An 18,823-nucleotide genomic window follows, 5' to 3' on the forward strand; every position below is an offset into this window, starting at 1 on the left:
TAGGATGTATATCTTTGCTAAACAGTATCTTACTGTTTTTTACATGGTCTCACAAAGAAATAACTTTTATGTGGCCCTTGCATTCTGTTCTTCTCTTTCTCTCTGTCACTTATTTCTTTTTTTTGTTTTGCCCCTCTTCTGTGTCATCAGTAAGTCTTTTTTGTTATAAATGCTTCTTTCACTTTGATTGTCTCTCCTCATTCATTTCAGGAAGGGATGAGATGCTAGAGTGGTGCGGCATTTATTCAGTGACTAGGATGAACGTTTTTTCTTTTTCTATCTGCCCTTTGCCCCCCATATATAGTCAGCCTAGACTTTTTGAAGTACTCCTAACACATGTATTTTCATACTTTAGAACATGTGATGTCATCAAGGCACCACTAAAGTTCACTTGTAGAAGGATTTCCTTACTACTGAAGTGATGTGATTATCAAAAGAGAGACTACTGCCCACCTGTGTCGCAAGGTCTCTTATTACACTTTCAGTGTTAAGTACACTACCACCTATGTGGTAGCACATGGGTACAGAGCTTTTACCAAAGGGGATGACAATGCACTTTTTGGCTTTGAGCTTGAGGCCATGGCTTTCACACCATGCATCTGTCTCCATGAGGCCCTTTTGTAGGTTGTCCACATCGTTAAGAGTTTCGATTATGGCTCCTAGTTTACAGTCATCTGTGAACTTCATTAGCTATAGACCTTCTGTGCTAGCCTGTACTTCAGAAAAGTAGATACCAAACAGAGAGGACCCAGGACTGAACCCTGTGGTATTCCACTTGTCACTGATCTGAAGTCGGATTTGAAGTCAGCTACTTAATGTCAGCTACTTTCACAGTGTGGGTTCTGTCAGTGAGCCAGTTGGCAACCCATCTTGTGACATAGGGATTTATACCTAGTTTAGTGAGTTTATCTATAATTCCAGCGTGGGGGATGGTGTCAAAAGCCTTGGTTAGATCTAGATAGGCTGTGTGAACCACCTTACCCTTGTCTATAGCTTTGCTGACTGCTTCAAAGAAGTCTATCAGGTTTAGGAGACATGATTTTCCTTTTACAAACCCGAACTGGGTGGGGTCCAGAGTTTGGAGATTACCAATGTCATTGTGTATAAGATCCATGATGATACATTCCATGGCCTTGCACACCATGCTCGTTAGGCTAATGGGGTGGTAGTTCCTGGGGTCCGTGGTGGCTCCTCCTTTGTGGAGTGAGATAACCACTGGAATGACACCAGAAGCTTAGCCAATTGTTGAAGTCAATCATTTTGTCCTTGTACTGTGGTATCATTCTGGGTGATGGCAGGATGCTACTAAGGGCTAGTGTCATGCCTGCCTGGGCTACAAGATTGGAGAGCTCCTCCATGTCTCTTTTCATGTAGTCCAGGGAGGTATTTCTTAGGTCATTCACACCAACATGGACAATGACAGAGTCATATTTGTACTTATTGTGGAGTGACCTGAGTGTGTGTGTTGTGTGGCGGATCCTGGCACCCGACAGGCAGCTGACAGTAAGTTTCTCCTTGTTTAGCCTGGTGAGTAGAACATCCGTGTGCCTGACTATAAAGTCACCTATGACTAGAGTGCTGGGTACATTATTATGCCTTATGGGCTGTGGTTGAATGACACACCAAGTTTGTGGGCTATGTGTCATTTGGGTTGTGTTGGGGGGGTGGAGGTTGCTTGCGTTTCTGCTTTGGAGGTCTCTGTTGCTTGAACAAATTTTTATTGAGAGCCTCCATGAATGTAGGTGTGTGTTTTGTGTTGCTATATGTGTGTTTTGGTGATGTAGGTTTTGGGGGACTGTGTGATGAGTGTGGTGTGGTGCAAGTGTTTACCTTCTCCTCTTGACTGTCTAGTCCAGTCTTGGGTGAAGAGAGCTTTGCTTCCAGTTTGGCTACATAAGTGCAGCTTTATGTTTTCTGTAGTCCATGACAATATATCTTTTGGGATTGGTACAATGGTAAGTGGAGGGATATAGACTGTTAAGAAACAGATTTTATTATAATTAAGATTTAGGGCATTTATTAATAATTCAGCATTAAGGAATTTTGGTATTCTGTGTAGGTAAGGAGTCATGTTGAGTATGGATGAATATAGTAGTGCTATCCCTCCACCTTTCTTTTTTGGTCAGTCTAGTGTGTATATGGCATTGTTAGTGGATATAGTTTCAGTATATTTTATGCCAGGGTGTAGCCAGGTTTCTGTTAGGGCTAATATGTCCAGTTTATTTTGTTCTATCCAAACATGCAGAGAGTCTATCTGATTACTTAAACTTCTTAAGTTGAGAGTAAATAGGTATAGGGACTTGGAGTTAGCTTGTACATTTAGTCCAGGGTTTAGGTGTTATGTCACCACTTCATATTAATTTCAGTATTAGGTAAGTGTATAGTGGATTTTATTTAGTTTTGTGGTATGGATTTTGAGTAACAAGAAGGGGTTTTATGGCATCATATGATTTTATTTTAGTATTGGGGTTGTAGGGGAAAGGATAATGAAATAGTTGCGGGTAGATATGGGAGTAATAAGTTCGTTTTTGATATGTTGAGGGATCATGTTGTATTGGTGTAGCTGAACATGGCTACTTTATTTGAAAGTGATGTGGTTGAGCTAAGGAGTAATAATGTTGTGAATAAAATATCTTTTGTGAGGTGTTGGACATAGTGGCATGTATGAGGGAGGGTGGAGTTTATTGAAGTATAGATTGAGTCTAATTATTGCCTTTGATGAGTGGATAGTTCAGAGATGTGTTGTTATTTTGGTGGGAAGTGGTCTGATTTGTTGAGAGCTGAATGTGGGTGGGGTCTCTAGGCCTATAAGTTTAAGGATATGGGGTGGGTGGGAAAGGGGGTAGGGTAAGTAAGCGGATGGAGCCCAAGCATAGCGAGGATGAATGGAATGGGTTGATCCTGATCCTATGAGAAGGACTCTTCAGGAACAATCAGAAATGTTTGCTAAATTTGTTAAAAATAAGTATTGTAAGTTATAGCAGCTAGAGATATAGTTTTTTTCTATTTGGCTTAAGTGCTAAAAGTAAACCGGGGAATAAAAGTATAAAACAGTAGGAAAGAAGTTCAAGGTAGTGAGTTGTAGAATAAAGTGGGTAAGAGATGGAAGCTAGTGGTCAGGATATTGAGAGAGAGGTGTATAGGTTACAAAAAAATTCTAGCAAAAATAATAGGTTATTATAGGAAGAAAAATGTTATAATAACAGTGGGCAGGATAGGAAAATATGGGGAGAAAGCAGTGGAGAGAATATATTACTGACTATGTGGATGCTTAGAAAACTAATGTAGCCTGGCGATGTGTAGAAGAGACTAGGGCTAGGCAGATACAGCTTAAGTATAAAGAAAGACACCTACAGAGTTAGATGTATTTGTAATTGGAAGGTCTGGATGTTCAGCAGGTTGTGGCTCATGACATGAGTACAAATTAAACCGTGGCACAATCTATGAAGAGGGAAATAAGTTGAGTGTTAGAAAGAAACATATACAATAATACAAGCAACAGAATTTATTTAACATTGAGTTATAGTGGTATAGTCAGTAAGATGGGGTGGAGGGTTAAGGTAAGTAATTGTATGAGTTTCAGCGTATTACCAGCTAAAGTAACTGTTAAAGTGATAGTGAGTGAGAAATTAATAAACTCCATTAAGTGCTGTAGATCAGTTGGCACAGCAGTATAATGTTGCACATTACCCTCCATTGCTAGCTTGCTTAGAATAGTATACCAATATATGATAGTGCTATATGGATAATTATCCAGTTCATACACTCTAAAGAAAACTAATACAATCCAAACCCTATCAGTTTGTAATAACAGCTTAGCCAAGCAATGCAGGTATATGGATGTGAGCACCACCAAGGGTGCGTACTGTAGCAGACAGTTTTTTTTCCCTGCTGCCTGCTGAGCCAGCATGCACACAACTGTTTGGGCTTTCCTCTTTGCATGGGCCATGTCAAACCCTGAACTAATGGACATGCTTCACCTCAAAAAAACGAGATCCCTCAGAATCACTCGTTCTAGCAACTTGAACCTATGTACAACAATAAACAGGACATGCTGGAGGGATAGATTCCTGTCCCAACGACTCAACTCACTCTGGAATAGAATCCCAATCCATATTCGACAGAGCTCCTCTCTGACCCTTTTCAAGAGAAATCTTGATGAGTGGATGGGTAATCATAAGTTCTACCCTGGGATCACTTCAAGAGCCCTGTTGACAAAGGCCCAGGTTACTAATCTAATTAGGAGGCAAAAGCCATCACTCTGTGGCTAGGCTTATAAATGCCCATGGGCAGATAGCCTAGTACTTACCTATGAACCTATGAACCTATGGCACTAACTCTACACCTGATGGCTACTGTAAACTCCTTTATCACCATGAGGGCATTGTGTGCTCTCCCCATGACATGCACAACCCTCGAGAGCTGCCATCATATATTAAAAAAGAATAAAACAAATTAAAGTACAGCCAAAAACATTGCTTACATACAATCATAAAATCCAAACCAAATGCCCAAGGTAACTCTCAGAGTCAGTGTTAGCCCTGCTCTGCTCCTCTCCCTGCCCCCAAATTCCACCCGCCCTCACTAGTGCTAAATTTAAACCAGACTTTGCCACTCCGTTGCCACTCCCCTCCTGCTAAGTACCAATCAGCACCTCACACATCATTGAGCAACCCTGCCCCCTTAACGCATTTCCTTCTCTCTCATTCTTCCACACCCTGTTAGCACAGTCAACCATCAAATTTGGCCTGCCCCCCTATCAAAATGCAAACAAGCAAAAAAACACTAATTATTCAAATGCCTGTACTGTTTCTATTTTACCATCTCACTGCCTACAAACAAACACTTGACCATGGTATTCACTACCCAAATGGTCAAACAGACACCCACAACTTCACACATAACACCAAACACTTTACCTTCACCAGCACACCGAATATACCATCCTCTATAAAATACCACCCCTGTACAGCCACACAACATAATCCTAAAGACAAAGACTATATAAAGCTTATAAACAAACTTCTAAAGCTCAGAATATCCTGTCACTATAACCTTATAACACATGGAGACATTCATTCCAACCCTGGCCCACCTACACCCAATAACCTCCACTCCCCTCCCACAACCCCCACAGTCAAGCTACCCATGAATACTCCCACTAGTTCCCTCCTAGCATTTCACCTAAATATTAGAAGTATTAACAATAAGATTCCCAACCTACATGCCCTCCTAGCAACCCACTCCCAGGACATTATGTGTCTTACGGACACCTGGCTAAGACCCAGTACTACTGATAATGAGATACTACCCCCAGGATATAACTAACCCAGTACTACTGACAATGAGATACTACCTCCAGGATACAATATTCACTGGTTAGACCATGCTACAAGGAAAGGAGGTGGGATAGCAGTCCTTTACAAAAATACTCTAACCATTAATAGAGACACCATTCAACCTCCAAAATTCAATAACGTGGAACTCCTCATAACCAAGCTACAGATTAACCAAAACAAACACTTGAACATCGTCTGTGCATACATTTCACCAGGCAACAACTTAAATACCCTAGAAGATCTCCTTTACTGGTTATCCACTACCTATCCCCAAGAAACCATAGTTCTTGGTGATTTTAACACCGACTGGCACCCCTACTCCTCCGACCCCCCCCCCCTCACTCATATAAACTCATCTGGGTTTAAACAGACCATAACCTCTCCCATTAGGATAAACAAACTGACCAACAAGGAAAGTATCCTAGACTGGATCCTAGTTAATAACCAACCCAACTGTACACAGCTGGTACTCTCCCTGATGACCTCAGCGACCATTGTCTAACCAGCCCAAATATAAAACATTTAGAAACAGGAAAAACTTTGATGCTGCTATATTCCAAAATGAATTAAAAGCAGTTGACTGGTCAAAACAAAAAAAATCTAACATTAGAGGAGGCCATAGATCACTTTAACACTAAATTCCTAAGTGTCCTTGATTCCCATGCTCCAGCACGTACAATAAAAACTAGATCAAACACAGCACCATGGCTCACAAAAGATACCAAAGCAAAAATCAAAACTAGAAATAGAGCCTGGGCCAGCTGGAGAACAACCAAAGCCCCACTTGACCATCTAAAATATCGTCAACGCAGGAATGATACAAAAAAAAATCTATTTTACTGGATAAACAAAGCTTCTACCAAAATCTCCTACAAAAACACCACAACAACCCTCAAAAGATCTGGACAGGCTTAAATCAACTACTTTGTCCAGGTCACTCCACCACCCCAACCCCGGCTAACTACATCCATAGTTCCCCAGAGACCATAGCTAGCACCGTTAATAACTTTTTCACTGAAACAATCCAATCCCTAGCAAATCAACTAACCTCCTCTAACTTAAACCACATGCCTAATCTACCTAATAATCACCCAGAATTTAGATTCCAACCAATATCCACTAGTTTTATCACAACACTTCTAAAAAAACTAAAACCTGCCACCCTCGCTGCTGACCTCCTCCCTGCAGAGTACCTACAAATAGCTGCAGATGCTATTGCATATCCCATATCTATCCTCATCAAAAGAACCTTATCTGAAAATGTTATCCCCTCCCTCTGGAAAATATCTTACGTCATCCCACTCCATAAAGGTGGTAGCTCCTCAGACATATCCAACTATAGACCCATTGCCATTCTTTCCCCACTAGCCAAAATAATGGAGAAATGTGTACACAAGCAACTAATGCAATACCTTTCACAGAATAACTTACTATCCAACTCCCAGCATGGTTTCAGGCCATACCACAGCACCACCTCAGCCCTCCTTTCCTTTACTACTGCCATAAACCAAAACAGGAATGACAATAGGCTAACCTCTGCCCTCTTTCTTGACCTATCAAAAGCCTTTGACATAGTCAGCCATGAACTTCCTATTCTTTCACTAAAATCTATTTCACTCAACAAGCCTGCTTTCCAATGGTTCCAGTTCTACCTGACTGGTAGACAGCAGGCGGTATTATGGCAGGGCAAACTCTCCAGCCAGTTACCTCTCACACTTGGTGTCCCTCAAGGGTAAATACTAGGTCCACTACTCTTCTCTATTTTTATCAACAACCTCCACACTGCTATCCCTAAAAACACCTGCATTCAATACGCAGATGATTCCACTCTCATCTGCTCAGCCACCTCCCCATCCGACTTGCAAATCTTAACCCAAAATACATTTAACACTATTGAGGACTGGCTCACCAACCAACGCCTACTTCTGAACCCCAATAAAACTAAACTTCTACTCTTTTCTCCCACTAGTAGATCCACCACACTTTCATTCTCTGTTACATCTAACAATGGTACCACTATTTCCCCAGATAATCACACCAAACTGCTAGGGGTTATCATAGACAATAATCTCAAATTTGACCTACAGGTCAACAAAACCATGCAGACCATCAATAAGAAGCTTGTATCACTGTATAGAAACAAGATATTTTTAACCTCACTGGCTAGGACTGCAATCGCCCGATCACACCTACTCTCTACTCTTTTATATGCCTCGCCTGTACTCTCAAACCTCAACAAATCCGAACTAGGTAAGCTGTCCCATAGCTACAATCATATTGTCAGATTCGCCACTGGCTCCACCTATAGAACCCACCACTGCCAGAAACTTAAACAACTAGAGTGGCTAGAACTGCCCAGCTTAATTCAATTCAATCAACTCTTAATAGCACACAAAATCTTGTACCACCCTGAGGATACCCCCTCACTTAAAAATATTATTAAGCCATATAGCAACCTAAGATCCCTACGGTCAGCCGATAAACTACTGGTCCAAACCCACAAAGCTAATAACTCTGCTGGTGAATCCCTGTTTGCCAACTGCATTGGCAAAACCTGGAATTCATTGCCAAACTATATAACCCTACAATCCTCCAATGGTTTCTTAAAAAAAAACCTCAAACAGTATCTCAAAGTGAATTGGCTATGCCCATGTACCAACCCTGATTAAGTTATAAACTAAAAGCATATTCTGCAATTATCATAACTTGTAACTACATCACCAAGCTCTGCTTCCAGTCTGATGTCTCTTACTTTTAATTGTCTGTCCATGAGAATTGTGAGTCCCTGCTAGGGAACACTACTAACCCATTGTATATAATCACTTTGTTTTTATAATTGTTTGCTAACTTCTGTGTAATCTATGTAAGTTTGTCTATGTGGAGCTTTTCTCCTCAGGCCTCCGCTGAAAATGGAAATGTATCCAGTCGGACTATCCCGGTAAACAAATGTAAAATAATAATAATAAAATAAATCAGTAGCTTTGGATTGCCAAGCCCATCTCCCCCAGTCTTATGGTTCTGAACATGCAAGCCTCTCCTTCCACAGGAGCAGCTGGCTGGTCACGGCTACCACATCCGTCTTCCCAGAATGAATGAGCCTGTATAGGTCACTTAATCTCCCTCTTCTCCCCTTCCCAGCTCTTTCCTTTCTTGATTCCTTGATCTCAGGTCATCTAGGTTGTTCTCGGAGCTTTATCCCTCCACAGAGCTGGGTTCATTTAGCATAGTGGACATTGAATCTCTTTTGTCCAGTCAAGAGCAGAGGGATGTTGAAGGTTCATTAGAGAGTCTCTTATCCCCCAGGATGATAGCCAAGTACAAGTTCACTGGCACTTGCCTCTTTCTGTGGTGCATACTGATTCTGGTGTTGGAAAAGGAAACAAATGAGTCTATTAGTAAGACACCAGCAAATATAAGTGTTGAAAAGTAACCTGTATAGATGTAACTGCACAAAATCTATTCAGGTGCTTGTAAGAACAGGTCCCACAGGTGACATTTTGCAATCTCATGTAAAAATGTTGAACTTTATCAAAACACTCAATAAATTAAACACAGGCATCTACCGTTGGCATTTTGTTAATGTACGCTTCTAACTTTGACAGCCTGTAATGTTTCTAATCAAAACTCTCAAGAATATTCATCTCTGCGGGGACTGTGTTATGAAATCTCAGCTGGTGTTGCATACTGCTGCCTTAAAATATATATATTTTTAGTTAATTTATTAAATTGTGTTTTCTTACAAAACTGCATGGTGACATCTGCATCATTCATGGATAGGAGTTAATGTAATTAAACAAATATTCCTTCTAGTGTATCACTGTAGTACATATATACTTGCGGTGAAAACAATACTGAACAACCACAATATTTCTTTACTGAGTGACTAAGTGATTGACTTGTTAACTGCACACTTTCTCTACTAGGTGTTCATTTCAATGTGACTACTTCTATTTATTTATTTATTTATTTATTGCATTTGTTTACCGGGAAATTCCACTGGGCTTAAAAGAGCCCATTTTTGGTGGAGGCCTGGGGAGGAAAGCTCCGACAAGAACATAGATGCAGAAACAAAATTAAACATTAATTGGTAATTTTAGGAAAGATCACAGCATTTTTTAGAATATCAAGGGTTGTTAGATCAAATGTAAGTGAATGGAAAGATTAATTTCTTGTTTTAGAGAGGACATTTATATTTTTGTTTGAAATACAAACATAAGATGTTTAACTGCAGTGGGTAAATGGAGAGGTTCTTTAAATAATAATAATAATAATAAATAAATGATGCAAAAGCTCTTGATTGCAAGTAAGTACATGCATCATTCGACTAGCCTCAACATTATAGCGTGGTGTGGCAGGGTAAAACAGCAAGAGAACTGCAGTGGGTGGACAGTGATCTTTTTTTTTATTTTAGATGTTCCACTCTCATTCCTTGTTTAGTAGGCCAGCAGTTTCATTGTTAGTCATAACTGGCAGTAAAACGTTTGTGCTAACAGATTAGCCAAACTTCTAAAAGAACTGACATATTCTGAACTTATAGAATGTGTTTCATCTTTTAGAACTATAACTAAATTCCATATGCAGAATGCAGTGACTAACAATTAGCAAGCTAACAGTGGATATGTGGTACCTCATACAGCAAACCAGAGATGTGAAATGAACTGAATATTGGAGAACTGCAGGTTTATAACAGGGATCAGCAAAGTCCAATCAACTGTGTCCACCTATGTCTCCAATGGACACAGGTAACCTATAAATGGTTCATCTTCCACACCCATGCTTACACTTATCAAGGGTATCAGAACTTGTTAGAGATTTGGTATGCATGGCTAGGCTTAAAAAGGCCATTGTGGTCATTAGCCTAGTAAACACCAATGAATCTATGAACCTATGATGCCTGTGCACAAACACCAGTCAACAAAATGCTTCTGCCATTGTTTGCAGAGATAATCAGAGAAAAAACACAATTCAGGACACTGCTATCCTATGTCAGTGAAGACAGGAGACTTCAGGAAGAGGAAAGAAAAACAAAAAACAAAACAATGTTATCTTGTGGAGACATATTTCTAAAAGAAAAAAAAGCTCATCTGGCAGTTTAGCTCAAAGTATTATGAATATGTGTTGCTTACAAGCCTTTTCTTGTAGTCCTTTGTATGATTGTGTTAATTTTCACTGGTAAACTTTGTCACTCTAAGTAACGCACCGAACCAAATGGTGAACCTGGACTTGAACCTTGAAAAGATGCACATGCACTTTATGGAAATAGGTAACAAATTAATTTAAAAAGAAGCCTTGACTGTGAGTCAAACTCATCTCTGTATGGCTGTCCTCACCATGCCATTTCTTTTTATGGGGTAGGGGGATAGAACCAATTCTAAAATAATAATAATAGCCTCTTTCAGGGTAATGCAGGAATTTGAAAACTGTGTAGAAAATCAAAATATGAGCAAAAGCATTTTTTTTTACTTTTATTATTTGTAAACTGGGCCATCAGACAACCTTTTTCAGATAAAATGTAGACCACAAGCTCAAAAATAAATAAAATATATAAGGACAGTTTTGTGGAGGCAATCAGCCAGCATGTTTCTAGGTTGAAATCAGGGTACCAAGAGGAAAATCCTTAATGATAAAAACTAGAACTAAGGACTGAATTACAGACCATGGAGCTGTGAGGTCTTATCAGTGACCCAAAATGCCACTGATAGTTCCTGCCTCTTTGTGTATATGCAGGGGGGTGAGTGGGGGGGGGGGGTTGTTGGGCAAGTAATCTTGGGGTAGGGCAAAAACGTAAAGAGCAGTAACAACTTTCTAACGCTAGCCTGCAGAGTACATGCTTAGCCTCAATGACATAAGGATTGTGGGATTCCTAATTACAATCGAAGTAGTCCTAAACACTTGGAGCAATATGAATTTTCATATGTTTAAGCAGCAAGAATGAAATAAGTAATAGCCAGATGTGTAGAATCAGGGGTAATTACTTTTCAGGTACTGCCATGCTAGGCATTACTGGGCTTCAAATCTCTGTGAAACACAAATTTGCAGAAATCAAGGGGCAGTTCTACAGTCTAAAACCCATACAAATGAGCAGCCTTGCACAATCTAAAATAAAATTATAGCCTGAAAAATTCTTTTAAAAACTTCAGAAATGCAAAAGGCTGCTGCAGACCATACGATGTAGTGTATCATTTAGAAACTCAAGTTCAGTCAGTGTTTGCTTAGTAATTCTTCAAAAATAGAACTTAATTGGTTAATTGTCAGTAAAATAACACTTCCTCAGTACAAGTATAAAATTAGGCCTTCAAGCACTTTTAAAATTATATCACTTCAAATGTTTGATTACACTGTTTGGTCAGAAATGCCTTAAGTGATAATAGGGCTTATCAGAATAAAACATGAGTAAGAGGTTGATTGGTGCAGCTATAAAAAACAGCCCTGCAAGCAATGTGAATTCTGTTATACTGAAAAGTGTGAAATTCCCAACTGGGCTTCCTTTCGACATTTATTAAAATATTTCAAAGAGAAAGTGACTGCTGTGAGTAATCCCAGCAAAACAGAGACAGAAATCTGCTAATGTGAGATGGATAGAAACAGCATGAGTTTGTCATCTTCAAGGAATTCAGTCAATCTTCTCTGGACGGCTAAGCACAGCTCAGATGGGAATGTAAAAATAGATGCATTTAGTACAGCATTAATTTCCTTTAGGTTGTAGTCAACAGCAGAGACTAGAAGGTGGTCCAGTTAGTAAGAGCTACCAAACTCTGACCTAATGGGGCAATGAAGTCCAGTCAGCAAAGAGTATATCTTTGGGAAACAGAATGCAGCTCCAGCATTATGGAAGAGATGGTCAAACAGCTTTCAGGTCAGAAAAATAAAAAAAAGTGCCAGTGTTCAGAAATGCTTTGCAGTTATTCAGAAAGCTTGGCTAGGTAGGCAGGTTTAGACCTTTTAGTGTGTATTTCTGACAGAAATGGATGTAGCAGTTACAGGTAGTGGGCATAGCAGAGTGATTTCTGGACATCTGTATGTCCTTTCTGACCACATGCCTATTTTCCAGGATGACCTAAGCAGTAATATCTGCTTAAGTGAGTTGCTTAAAGTGATACAATATGCTAGTGGAGACTGAGAGATTTAAACACAGTTATATAGGACTATAGGATGATGACACTTATTTTCTGTCCATAGTATAACCTTGTGTGAAAACCTGGCAAATGGCCAATGTGGCAGATGAAGTACTAGAAATAAGTAAGAGCCCTAGTTGGTGTCATAGTCCAGTCCATCTCATAGGGACAGAATGCATTTCAACTTGACAAATACTTCCACAGCAATGCAGTATGTCCTTATGTATTAACTGCAACTTAGCAAATGTGAGGAACTGCATCATGGCTGTGAGGAAGCAAGACAGTGTCACCTGCTGCTGTTGCTACATGAATTTACTGCATTCACCTACATTGTTGGTCTTAATGTTGGGCTGGTCCTTGCAGTGTTTTTCATGCCTCCTGCAATACACATAACCAGGCCTACTCTGTAATGTATACCCCTATTGTTCTGTAATGTGTACCCCTATTGTTCTGTAATGTATACCCCTATTTTTCTGTAATGTGTACCCATATTGTTCTGTAATGTGTACCCCTATTGTTCTGTAATGTATACCCTATTGTTCTGTAATGTGTACCCCTATTTTTCTGTTTTGCTTGTCCAACCTCACTTCAGTTACGTATCAACTTACTTCTCTCCCCATGTGCTTCCACCTTGCTGTCTTTCCCATGCCATTACCTATCCTGAATATGGTCTGTCTATGCTTTGCCCTTTCTATGACCAGCCCTGATCATTTTTGTCTGTACAATATAGAGCCTTTGCCCTGAATTCTCCTGCTAATGTCCTGCCATTAGCTATCTGCCAGTAGTGTGTCTATCCTGCCCTGCACGTGCACTACTAAGGTCTAGTCCTGCACATGTCCTGACTGTGCTGTATCTTGTCCATGCCCACCTGCTCTGCTTACCCCATATCTTGCAGTACTAATCCCTCCTCACAGCCTGCCCTTCCCTGCCCATGTCCTGCCTGTGCCATTTCCTACCTGTACCCTTCCCACATCCTGCCTATGCCCCTGTCCTTCTTAACCTGCACATTCTCTGCCCTCCACAGGTTTTTCTCACACCCTGTCCTACCCTGCCCCTACACATGCCATGCCTATGCCAGGTCCTGCACAACTCCTCCCTGCCTGCACTACCCTTTCCATGTGCTATTTGTACACATGCCTCTCCTACTCTATACATGCACTGCTCTCCTCAGGCGTTCTCACATCCTGTCCTATCCTGACCAGCACATGCACTGCCCCTATCATGCCACTGATTTGTCCTACCCTGTTCTGCCCATGTCCTGTACTTGGTTTCTAGAAGAGAACTTCATTATAGTTTGAGCAGATGAACTACCCGTTACAAAAGTGTATGTTTGGCTATATTTACACCCATATTTGAGCTTTAGGGCCCAGATTTTTGTCCCTGCCTTTGTCTTTAGAATCCATGTTGGAAAAGAACATTAAGGCTTATATTCAGATGCAATGATTCAACAACCTTTGGGAGACCAAAGATGAATCTAAACTTTAAAGTCAACTCTTGGCTCAGAATCATAGAAACCACTTCCCATACTTTTAGAGGAGGCCCAGCGGTTAATTCATTCTGTAATAAAATGTTTCAGCATCTTAAAACCAGGGCAGTGTATATGTACTTCCCTGTTATTTAACAGCTAATTTATGTGTGATTGTATGAATGTTTTGTAGGCCAGGATAAAAGCACAGTAATGAACTGGATGCACGCATAGTTATTAGCTCAGCAGTTCTTTTTCCCTAAGCAAGAATAAATTGCCCAATGTTAAGTGTATTGAAATCAGTAATATATAAAATGATGTAGTTAACAGGGTGTAGAATCTATAGTCAAGCTTTACAAAATGTTGAAGAAGGAACAACTTTGACTTTGATAACAATGCAATAACTTCCTATTTATACATAAATATACTTTATGGCATATGCTGTAGAGATTTGTGTTACCCAAAGAGCTTTCTTAAATCATTAATATTAGGCACATATAGTTCCATAGGGGGTTACTAGGCTAGTGGCCCTACAGTCCTTAGAAGCCTAGCCATGCTAATCCCAAATTTCCCCATCTGTCCTTATTAGGTGAACACATTTTGCAGAGCTAGTCATTGGCAACACCGACTCCCCTTGTCCATGACAGACATGGGTGCCACCCCCAGTGTGAATTTGCGGTCTCCCATCCATTTGTCCAGGTTGCGCTTGAATAGGGTCAGTGAGGAGCTCTGGTTTAAGTGAATTGGAAGTTTGATCCTGAGGAGTGGCAGTCTCTGGGAGACATTTTTGTCTCTCCAGCACATTCTGTTAATGTCACAAGCTAGGTTAAGATCCCTAGAGTTAGTGATCCTTGTGCCATTATATTTGTGTATGTGAAGCACATTCATCAGGGCAGGACCGGAGACTGCCCTGTAGGCCAGGCACAAGTCTCCTGTCAGCAACCTATAAGATACATAGTACAGTGACAGGGCTTTTAGTCTATCCACATATGTCATGGGTTAGAAGTCCTATATTTTCTTGATGAAGAACCTTTGTGGTCCCTCCACATACTGCAGGTGTCTGATAAGGTGCATGCAAAAGGGAGCATTGCACTCCATTAGTGGTCTGATGCGGGTCGAATACAGTATGGCTATAACATCCTTAGAGTTGGATGTGATGCCCTTACTTATGAGGAGCACAATGTAGAATGCTTTCCATACCACAGAGGAAACTTGGTGGTTGAAATTCAGATTGCTATCTATCTGTGTTCCTAGGTCTTGCACCACTAGGTTTGAACTTGGGGGGTGTTGTCAATATTGTAGTTTAGCAAGGAATTCTATTTTACCAAAAGGAATAATAATGCACTTTTTTGTGTTTAGTTTTAGACCATGGCTTTGGCACCAATCATCTGTCTGTGTTAGCCCCTCCTGTAATATGTTAACATCAATGGGCGACTCAATGGTTGCACCCAATTTGCAATCTTCAGTGATCTTGTTAAGCCAGGGGCCGTCTAATTTAGCTTGGACTTCTGAGAAGTAGATTCCGAACAGTAAAGGACCCAGCACAGAACTTTGTGGTATGCCACTGGTGATGGGTCTACTTGTAGAGGTGGGGTCAGCAACTTAACAGCATGTGTTCTGTCGGTGAGCCAATTGGCTACCCATCTAGTGACATATGGGTTAATCCCTAATTTTTTTTAATTTCTCCAAGTCTTTTTTGAGTTTCTAATACCATGATAGGAATGGACCCCATTCCTAAGTCAAAATATGATTAAAGTTCATGAAATTAGTATTGTTTCACTCTTTGATGTTAGCCAGAAGTGGTCTTCGCAGCACCTGCAATCTGCTGTGTAATGACTCCTTCTGCAATTCGTACGGGGTTACAAGTATTGGCAACATATCTAAATACAATTGCAGATTCTTTTTTATAAGACCCATTGCTCCTACTACTATTAGAGATGTCTGGGTGTCTTTCTTCCACATTGCTCTCATTTCTGCCTGCAAATCCTGATATTTGACTTTCTATCTCTCTCTGTATTCGAGACACTGTAGTCACTGGGTGTCACAATTTCAATGATCGGTGCTACTTTTGTCTTTTTTTCATGGCCCACTATATCCAGTTTTCTAGCATCTATATTTTGAACTGTTTGTCATGGGTGATCCCATGTGATGTAGGCTGTTGTAGCTCATGTTTCCAGTGTTTTTCATCTACTTTAATACCATAATGCTTGCACAATCCCCAGTGCAATGGTCTTGCCACATTATTATACCTTTCAGTATACAGTCCTTCTGCCATTAGTATGTCACAAAAAGCAGCAAAGTGCGCGACTGTTTCCAATTCTGTTTTACAAAACCTACATTTGTCTGTTTCGCTCACATGTTCAATGGACTTTGTAAACCAATGTGTACATAGCCTACTATCTTGGGCCACCAATATTAACCTTTCGTCTCTTGGTTTGAATTTGCCTCTCCTTAATCATTCCTGTGTTTGATCCTGATCAACATGAGGTTCTTCCAGAATTTTTCTGTACTTGCAACTAGATTTATGCATTTTCTGCACTTCTTGCCTTCTCATCAGATCCTTCACCTTATATTCTTTCTTTTGTTTTTGGCACATTCAGTCGCTGCCTGATTTTTATCTACTTCTGGTTTGATTTCCATTCCTGTTTGATGCCAATATGCTTCTGCTAGACTAAGCAGAGAAGTCATCTTAGATTTATTCTCTTCATGTTTCAAAACTTTCACTACGTTTGGGTCTTGTGAAGTCAGCAGATATGTGTGCAGTCCCACGATTGCAGATCTATACATGTAATCAATTCCAAGGAGGCCCATCCCTCCTCCAGAATGGGGAATATATAATCTTGGTATGCACTGATTATTATAAATAATTTGGTGAGCATGAAGCATCCTTCTTGTTTTCCTGTCTTATCTATCCAACACATTTTGGGGCCAATAAATCACTCCAAAACTGTAAGTTATGACAGGAAGAGCAAATTGGTTTAGAGCTTGAATTTTGTTCCTAGATGTCAACACTGTTTTCAGGATTAATTTAAGTCTTCTAAAGTATTCCTTACTAAGTTTCATTCACATTTGGTCATGCTTTAGTGTTGATCCGTCAGCAGCTCCTAAATATTTATACACTCCTCTTGCTCAAGTTCCTTTATAGGTTCATAGGTGTGTACTAGGCTAATGGCCCTGGAGCCTTTACAAGCCTAGCCCATAGGATTTGGAACTGAGCTTAAGGTCATGGTTCTGACACCAGTTGTTGGTATTAATGAAGCCTTTCTGCAGGATGTCAACATCACTTGGGGAGTTAATAATAGCTCCCAACTTGCAATCATCTGTGAACTTTGTCAGCCAGTGTCCCTTTGAGTTGGCCTGGACTTCAGAGAAGTAGATACCAAACAGGAGAGGACCCAGAACTGAACTCTGTAGGACTCCACGTGTGACTGGTCGGCAGTCTGACTTGCAGTCACTGACTTTCACACTATGGGTTTTATCTGTGAGCCAGTTTGTGATCCACCTAGTGATATAGGGATTGATGCCTAGCTTAATGAGTTTTTCTATGATTCCTGAGTGGGGAATGGTGTCAAAGGCCTTGGCTAGATCAAGGTAGGCTGTATGGACCACATTGCCTTCATCCACAGCTCTGGTGACTGACTCAAAGAAGTCAACCAAGTTCAGCAGGCATGATCTACCCTTCACAAAACCAAACTGTGTGGGATGATGATGCACTCCATAGCTTTGTATATCAGACTCATCAGGCTAATGGAGCGATAGTTCCCAGGGTCTGTAGTCGCTCCTCCTTTGTGGAGAGGGATGACTGTAGCAGTGCACCATTTGGTAGGGACAAAGCCTGAAATGAGACTGTGATTGAACAGGGCACACAGGTGTGGTGCCAGTTCACTCTATAGTTCATATAGAACACAGCCAGGGATATTGTCAGGTCCCATAGAAGCTGTATCCTTGGCCTTGGACAGTGCTGTTTTAACATGTGCAGCAGAAATACTGGATTATATCACATTCTTGTCCCAAACTGATGTTTTCTTGGTGCTGCAGTTTTTCTTCTTTAAAGGTTGCTTTTGCACATTTATCAAGACCAAATGATGTACATGGTTGGCCTTCACAAAGCTACACATCCTGAGGTCAGTGAGAAATGTGCAATAATATGAATAACACCCCCTATGGATAACTGAGGCTTCCAATCTCAGAGTTGGTATATATAAGTAGGGGGGTGTAGGGGGTGAAGCCCCCCACATAAGGAATAGTTTGTAGTGTTTGTGTGTTTTGTGTTGTGTATTGGAAGAATGGTTATGTGCTGCTTTACTGGTTGGTGTTAGAATGACTGAAGAGGTGTGGTTTTGTTTGCTACGGTGAAGTGTCAGTTTGCGCGGGTGAGTGGATGGCCAAGTGTTGCTGTTCGTAACTCCATTTTCGGAATTATGGGCTTTCTGTGTTTTTTGTGTTCGATGTAATGTAATTTGGGATTTTGTTTGTTCGATGTTCTGATATAAACCCGTTTTAAATCATCAACAAAGAGAAGATAAGTCTTTACACCTTGTTGTTTTCCAGAAGCCAAATTATAGCCATGGTTAAGTAGACAGCTTAATGGGTTAAGGGCAAGACAGAATAGTAGTGATGCCAAATAGTCACCCTGGAACATCCCTCATTTGAATTTTTATCCCTGGGATAATAATTTGTCCTTTATCATGGATTAATTGCAAACTGGTCTGCCACTGTTTCATGGTCACTGTAATGTAGTTAATCAGTGTTTGATGTATCTTATACATTTTTAAGCACTCTTTTATTCATGAATGTGGAACACTATCAAATGCTTTTTTTAGTAAATCCATGCCATACTTAGATTCTTCCCCTTTATACAGTTCTCCAGTATGACCAGTATTATGACTCTAACTGAGAGAGTG

The sequence above is a fragment of the Protopterus annectens genome, chromosome 1.part1, assembly GCF_019279795.1.
Source record: "Protopterus annectens isolate FY-2018-M chromosome 1.part1, PAN1.0, whole genome shotgun sequence".
Taxonomy (NCBI): Eukaryota; Metazoa; Chordata; order Ceratodontiformes; family Protopteridae; genus Protopterus; species Protopterus annectens.